The sequence below is a fragment of the Panthera pardus genome, unplaced genomic scaffold (genome assembly GCF_024362965.1).
Source record: "Panthera pardus isolate Hobbes unplaced genomic scaffold, ASM2436296v1 HiC_scaffold_13, whole genome shotgun sequence".
Lineage (NCBI taxonomy): Eukaryota > Metazoa > Chordata > Mammalia > Carnivora > Felidae > Panthera > Panthera pardus.
Window position 1 is genome coordinate 143,540,368 of NW_026526688.1, and position 7,237 is coordinate 143,547,604.

General features: G+C 39.1%; 1 long non-coding RNA gene across 1 annotated transcript; it reads right to left on the minus strand.

Moving 5' to 3' along the window:
• Window positions 1–1,052: 1,052 nt before the first annotated feature.
• LOC128776436 (uncharacterized) lies at window positions 1,053–2,808 on the minus strand. Its single transcript, XR_008421482.1, has 2 exons — window positions 2,710–2,808; window positions 1,053–1,514 (listed from the first exon to the last, which is right to left on the minus strand). It is a non-coding gene; the product is annotated as an uncharacterized LOC128776436 (long non-coding RNA).
• Between the last annotated feature and the right edge of the window lie 4,429 nt (window positions 2,809–7,237).

The window sequence follows — 7,237 nt, forward strand, 5'->3', positions numbered from 1 at the left end:
TGCACATCTGATTCTATCTCAGTGCCTGCTTCCCAGTGAACCCAAATGACACAGGTTACATATACTTTTTATTTTTTTAACGTTTATTATTTATTTTTGAGAAAGAGGATGAGCAAGGGAGAAGCAGAGAGAGAGGGAGAGAGAGAATCCCAAGCAGGCTTCGTGCTGTCAGTGCAGAGCCCAATGTGGGGCTTGGACTCACAAACCATGAGATCGTGACCTGAGCCAAAGTCAAGAGTCAGACTTAACCGACTAAGCCACCCAGGCTCCCCTATACTTTTTATTTTGATCACTAAGTGTTAGCTGCTATTATCTTTATTATTCTCTCCCATAGCCCCAAACACAGACTTTTACCAGTGGGAGAAACCTTACAGATGGAAGTACATCCAAGAGTCTGGAAATAAAGACATTACTGGTCTGTCACACATTGGCCGAGTAGTGTTGACAAGTGTTATGGCCTCTCCGAGTAGCAGTTTCCTCATCTGTAAACTGAAGCGTAAGGGACTATGATCTCTAAGTTTCTTGCAAAGCATTCAGTGTTCAGTAGTCTCTCCAGTACACCACAGTTTTTGTGTAATGGAGACCTGATGGCTAAACCTGGTCACATGTTACAATGACGCTCCCTGTACTCCTTTAAGTATGTTTATGTTTGAAAATAAAGCACTGTAGGGAACTAATCTAGGGCAGCCAAAATGTGAGGAAACAACTTCTCTGGTCTTAGGTTATTCTGATAACAATGAGATGGGAATTAGAAGGCTCTGAAAGAGTTTCATTATTTCTTTATTTCCTATTGAATGTAATGCCGAGTAATATCCAGGTAGTTCCTCCATTGCTCCATTCCTCTGCCTGAGATTGTCCATTTGTCCATTACCCTCTGTGTGTCCCTCAACTTGGGGGTAGACAACAGAGGGGATGCTATTCCTTTCATAACTGAGAAGAACATTCTGGGGGAGGTGTAGGTTCTCAACTCTCCCTGGAGCATCCCTGGTATAATCTGAAACTGGCCACTTCACGCAGAGGTCAGGGAGAGACCAAAGATAGAGGCAGGCCACTCCAGGTTGGTAAGGTGGTAGTTTTAATAATAGCCAATGGAACTTACACCCAGGCTTGTGCTGTGTGGCACAAAATGAATGGATCCCGCACCCACCTGCCAAATCCTAAAAGTTTATCAAGAGGCATTAACAGAGTTCAGTCACATACACCGTGCAGGTGTTCCCAACATCACATCATTATCTCAAGACTATGTCCTTGCAGCAGCCTCTGGGATCCAGAAAGGCAAGTGGCACCCATATTTCAAGAACAGGGGAGGGGGGAGGAGCATCCCATCCCCCAGGTCCAGCTCACAGGTTCACTGGCAGTTTCATCTTTCAATGACCCTCCTCAATAGGAAAAGAGAAAAATCTTCTCCTCAATATTATTTATTTCCTGAAATAAATAAGATCCTTGAGGTTGTGGATGCTTGAGGATATCTCACCATAACCTTCATATCATTTGGGCCACAGAGAAACATGTTTCTTCCTAATATTTATAGAAAGAAAAAAAAAAGCAAGGATGATTTATCAGCAAATAAATGGGTAATTTATACACATTACATGTTCTCTCCCCCTATTGTAACTTGTATTCTTTTTTCTTATGTTTATTTATTTATTTTGAGAGAGCACGCACATGAGCAGAGGGACAGAGAGAGAGGGAGAGAGAATCCCAAGCAGGCTCTGAGCTGTCAGCACAGAGCCTGATACAGGACTCAAACTCACAAACCTCGAAATCACAATCTGAGCTGAAAATCAAGATCCGAATGCTCAACTGACTGAGCTACCCAGGTGCCCTGTAACTTGTCTTCTTAAAAGGGACCCCAGGGGCACCTGGGTGGCTCAGTCGGTTAAGCGTCTGACTTCGGCTCAGGTCATGATCTCACAGTTTGTGAGTTCGAGCCCCGCGTCGGGCTCTGTGCTGACAGCTCAGAGCCTGGAGCCTGCTTCACATTCTGTGTCTCCCTCTCTCTCTGCCCCTTCCCTGCTCATGCTCTGTCTCTCTCTGTCTCAAAAATAAATAAACATTAAAAAAAAATTTTTTTTAAAAAAGGGACCCCAAAATCCTTATATACCTTGCTAAAACAAAACAAAAACAAAAAACTAGCCCCAGTTTATCATATTTCTCATGAGGTGGAAAAATTATATAGTGGTATGAGAACATCTTGGGCCCCCAAATGGAAATTTTCCTAATGGGTTCCCATGACAATGAAAATCAGGAATACCCAAACTAAACCACATTAATCGTCTTTACATTGTCTAAATTAATCCAGCAAGTAAAGCAGATCTTACAGAATAAGGCAATGAACTGCATTGGGTTCATCTGGCATACCCAAGAAATCTGGGAAAAGGATAAGAGCAAGCCTTTATTTCTTTACCCCTTATGAGATAAATATTGATAAAATGTGCAGTGGCCTATCTTCAAAGGAGCTACTTTCCCACTATCATAAAATCACTGAAGATCTTTCAAAGCCAACTAAAATGTTATCACCCTTTGAAGTTTAAAGTATAAAGACATAAAAAGTATAAACCCTTTGAAATGTTAAGTATAAAGACATAAAAAGTAAAAACCATCAGATGGTTCTTGAAAAACATTTTGACATAAGAACTTGGCTGTGGTGGTTTCAGAGAAAAAAAAAAAAATAGCAGAGAATGATGGTGGAACTAGTCCCTGTTGAACCTAGGATTGATTGATTTGTCCAAGGGCAGAGCCAACAGTTCTCATTGTCCACAAGGAGGAAAGGATGAATGGAATTCTGGGCAAAACTAACAATAAAGCCCGGGGGGGGGGGGGGGAGGGAGGGGGATAAAGAACAACAAAAAATTAAATTAGCCTTAAAAAGAACTTTGCTGTTGAGTTTGTATGTGGTCATTTTGTCAAATGATAGAATTTTCTTGTTTAAAAAAAAGCACGAGCTCCCTCCAGTGGCTAATCTAACAGTTTTTAAAAACAAGCTGTTTTAACTAGAAAAGGACTAAAATATACCTGGCTTTTCTGAACATAGTCAATATTACTGGGTTTCTAACAAGAGAGACAATAACTAGAATCCACATGTTAGTCACTTACTGATCTTGAGGTAAATTTTGCCTGTCGATGTCTAAGATATTTTAAGTTGTTACTTCAATAAATCAAATCACACAATTGAAGAAGCAGAAGACACTAGAGATTGTGTGTTTATTCATTCGACAAATACTGATTACCTAGTATGTGCCATGTGTGGAGGATTGAGCAATGAACAAAACAAAGTCCTCATGAAATTCATATTTTATTGGAAGAAAGACAATAAACAATTAAGCTAGTATATACATAGTAGGCCAGAGGCTTATAAGAACTGTGGAGAAAAATAAAGCAGAAAGGAGTGTGGAGGAGATGCAGGAAGTCACAGAAGGCCTCCCCAATAAGATGTCACTTGAGCATCAAAGGAAAACAGCAAGTATGAAGGCCCTGAGGCTTGATGCATTGAAGGCAGAAGGCTATTTTGCCTGGGGCAGAGTGGGGAAAGCGAATGTGATTGGAGAGGAGAGAGGTAGTGTGGCGTCAGATTATGTATGGCCTTCTATGCCACTGAAGGATATTAGCTTTAAATCTGAGTGAGAAGGGAGGTTGGAGGAATAACCTGAGTCATTTAAGGGTCCTTCTGGTTACCACTATAAGAACATACATGGGGCACCTGGGTGGTTCAGTTGGTTAAACGTCTGACTCTTCATTTGAGCTCAGGTCATGATCTCATGGTTCCTGAGTTTGAGCCCCACATAGGGCTCCTCGCTGACAGGGCAGAACCTGCTTGGAATTCTCATTCTGTCTCTCCCTGTCCCTCCTCCCCCTTCAAAATAAATAAATAAACTTAAAAAAAAATAACAAACATAAGTGGGGGAGGGATGGCAAGGGAAGAAGCAGAGAGACCAGTTAAAGGCCAGTTACTGAATATGTTTCCAGAAGGAGGGAGAGACCAACTGTATCCAATGCTGCAGATAAGATAAAGAATGAAAACTGAACATTGGACTTAGCAACATCACAGCAGTGGGTGACCTTGATAAAAACAGTTTTAGTGGAATGGTGGAAGCAAAGGACTGGTTGGCAAGTTTCTTAAAATGTAAATAAAACTTATCATTTGATCTAGGCATTCACCAAGAGAAATGAAAACATATGTCTACATAAAGACTTGAACACAAATATCGATAGTCAAAAATGGGAACAATTCAAATAGTTAACAATAGGTAAATGGATAAACAAAATACATTATATCCATACAATGGAATACTACTCAAGAATAAAAGGAATAAACTATTGATATACACAACATGGATGCATCTCAAAATTATTATGCTAAATGAAAGAAGTCTGAAACAAAAGACTAATGTACTATTCCACTTACATAACATTTCTGCAAATGAAATCTTATGTTGACAGAAAGAAACTGTACGTTTGTCTGGGGACAGTGGAGCACAAGGGAAGTTGGGAATAATGGATATATTCATTATCTTCATGGTGATGATGCTTTCATGAGTGCATACACATATCAAAACTCATCAAATTGTACACTTTATGGCCAATTTCTCATACATTAATTACATCTTAATAAATTTGTAAAATAAATACATGATTATTAGAAAATAAAGGATGGGATCTCACATGGAAGCAGGGGTGTTGGCGTTAGATAGGCTCAAAAAATATCACGAGCACATCAAACCCATCATTCCCATCTATTATTGCTATATTTAGCATCAATTTAATGGAAAATTTCAGTTGATCATCATGTGGATCATACGATATGGCAGTGTAATAGTCACGAGGTTGGCATTGGCTTTGTTCAACACTCTCATTTTACAAAGAAGGAAATATTCCCTAAGGAATGCCACAAAGTTCTGTTACATAAATGATACTAATAAACCCTCATGGAGGTTACTACCTGTCTCAACTGAGTTATTGTTTCTTTGTCCTCTATGTATCCCCCCCCCAACCCGCATGTCAAAACTTTACACAGCTTTCAAGACCTTTCTCAGGTACATCCATCTTCATGAAACATTTCCTTATTCCTCAAAACAAACATAATTTCTCCTCCCTTTATCCAAAGCTTCATTGTACCCAGCCAAAACTATCCATCTCACCAAGTTCTAACCAAGGAGATAAATACATTAGTATTACACTGTTTGGAACTTTTTTGTAAGGCTAATTCAGGCAGAAGGTGCACCCTTTGCCCTTCCCCACTTCCCTTCTTCCTACTGCTTCTAATACTTAATAGCTCAAGACTGGTGCTTCAGCTGCTGTCTGGACTATCATACCCTCCTCCACACAAAACGCACCCCAAATAAAGATATAAGAGTGTGCATCTTATGCAATCAAGATTTAAAATAGCCTCTAGTCTAGGCCCCTTTAATCAAGAGAGTTTTAGGGGCACCTGGGTGGTTCATTCAGTTAAGCGTCTGACTTTGGCTCAGATCATGATCTCATGGTTTGTGTGTTCAAGCCCCTCATTGGGCTCTGTGCTGACAGCTCAGGGCTTGGAGCCTGCTTTGAATTGTCTCCTCTTTCTGCCCCTCCCCCACTCGTGCTCTGTCTGTTTGTCTCTCTGTCTCTCAAAAATAAACATTAAAAAATATGGGGTTTTTTTGTAATTTAACTTTATTTTTTATTTTTTAAAATTTGCATCCAAATTAGTATATAGTGAAGCAATGATTTCAGGAGTAGATTCCTTAATGCCCTTTACCCATTTAGCCAATCCCCCCTCCCACAACCCCTCCAGCAACCCTCAGTTTGTTCTCCATATTTATGAGTCTCTTTTGTTTTGTCCCCCTCCCTGTTTTTATATTATTTTTGTTTCCCTTCCCTTATGTTCATCTGTTTTGTCTTTTAAAGTCCTCATATGAGTGAAGTCATATGATTTTTGTCTTTCTCTGACTAATTTCACTTAGCATAATACCCTCCAGTTCCATCCAAATGGCAAGATTTCATTCTTTTTGATTGCTGAGTAATACTCCATTGTGTGTGTGTATATATATACATACATATATACATATGTGTGTGTATATATATATGTATATATATACCACATTTTCTTTATCCATTCATCCATCGATGGACATTTGGGTTCTTTCCATACTTTGACTATTGTTGATAGTGCTGCTATAAACATGGGGGTGCATGTAAAAAAATGTTTTTAAAGAAATTTTTACTCCATTTGAATCTAGATGATATGGTCCATTTTATAATTATTATAGCATCTCTTTTGCAATGGTATAAAGGAGATTTTTAGAATAATTCTCTTCCAGTTAAAAATTATTTGGGGATCAGAAAAAGATGGAAAGTTCTTTTGCCAATTCAAGACTAAATATAGAAATGAACATGGAGTTTTCTTGTCATTGATCTGGCTAATATACATTAAATATATGTAGATTATGTTACACATAATATATTGTTTAATATATTTAAAAATACATATTCAGCCACTCTCAGCCTTAGTTTTCTCATGGATAAAAAAAAAAAAAAAGTCCTGCTTTTAGCATGTTTGGGGGTAAAATGAACAAAGCTATATGTCCTCCTTAGAAGAGCACAGAAAGTCTAGCATCATTAGGACTGCATAATCTCAGCCAACTCATTTTTCTCAGCTGCTTCCCTGCTGCACACTCCCCTCCCAACATTGAGTTACACCAAAATTCTGGCCATCCTTAAATCCACCAGACTCTTTCAAGCCTTTATTCCTTTATACAGGTTATTTTCTTTATATAGAAAGCCTTTCTTTCCCTCCTCCATGGAAACTCATCTTTCAGGATTTCAATCAAGTAGTACCATAACCGAAACATTCTGGTTCCTCTAGGCTGGGTTGTCCTTCCCATTGCTTCCACTGCTCTACTAAAGGGACATTTTTATTCATTTTATTATTTTTTAATGTTTATTTTTGAGGGTGGGGAAGGGCAGAGAGAGAGGGAGACACAGAATCTGAAGTAGGCTCGAGGCTCTAAGCTGTCAGCACAGAGCCGGACACGGGACTTGAAGCTATGAACCGTGAGATCATGACCTGAGCCAAAGTTGGATGCTTAACTGACTAAGCCACCCAGTTGCCCCCATTTTTATTCATTTTAAATGTGTTTGTCTCTTTGTCTCCCTTTTTAGTCTATGAGATTCCTAAGGGCAAATGTCTATGCTTCATTTATTTTTGTATTCCTAGCACCTACCCTAGTTCCTGACATGTAGATTGCAAAGAAAAGTT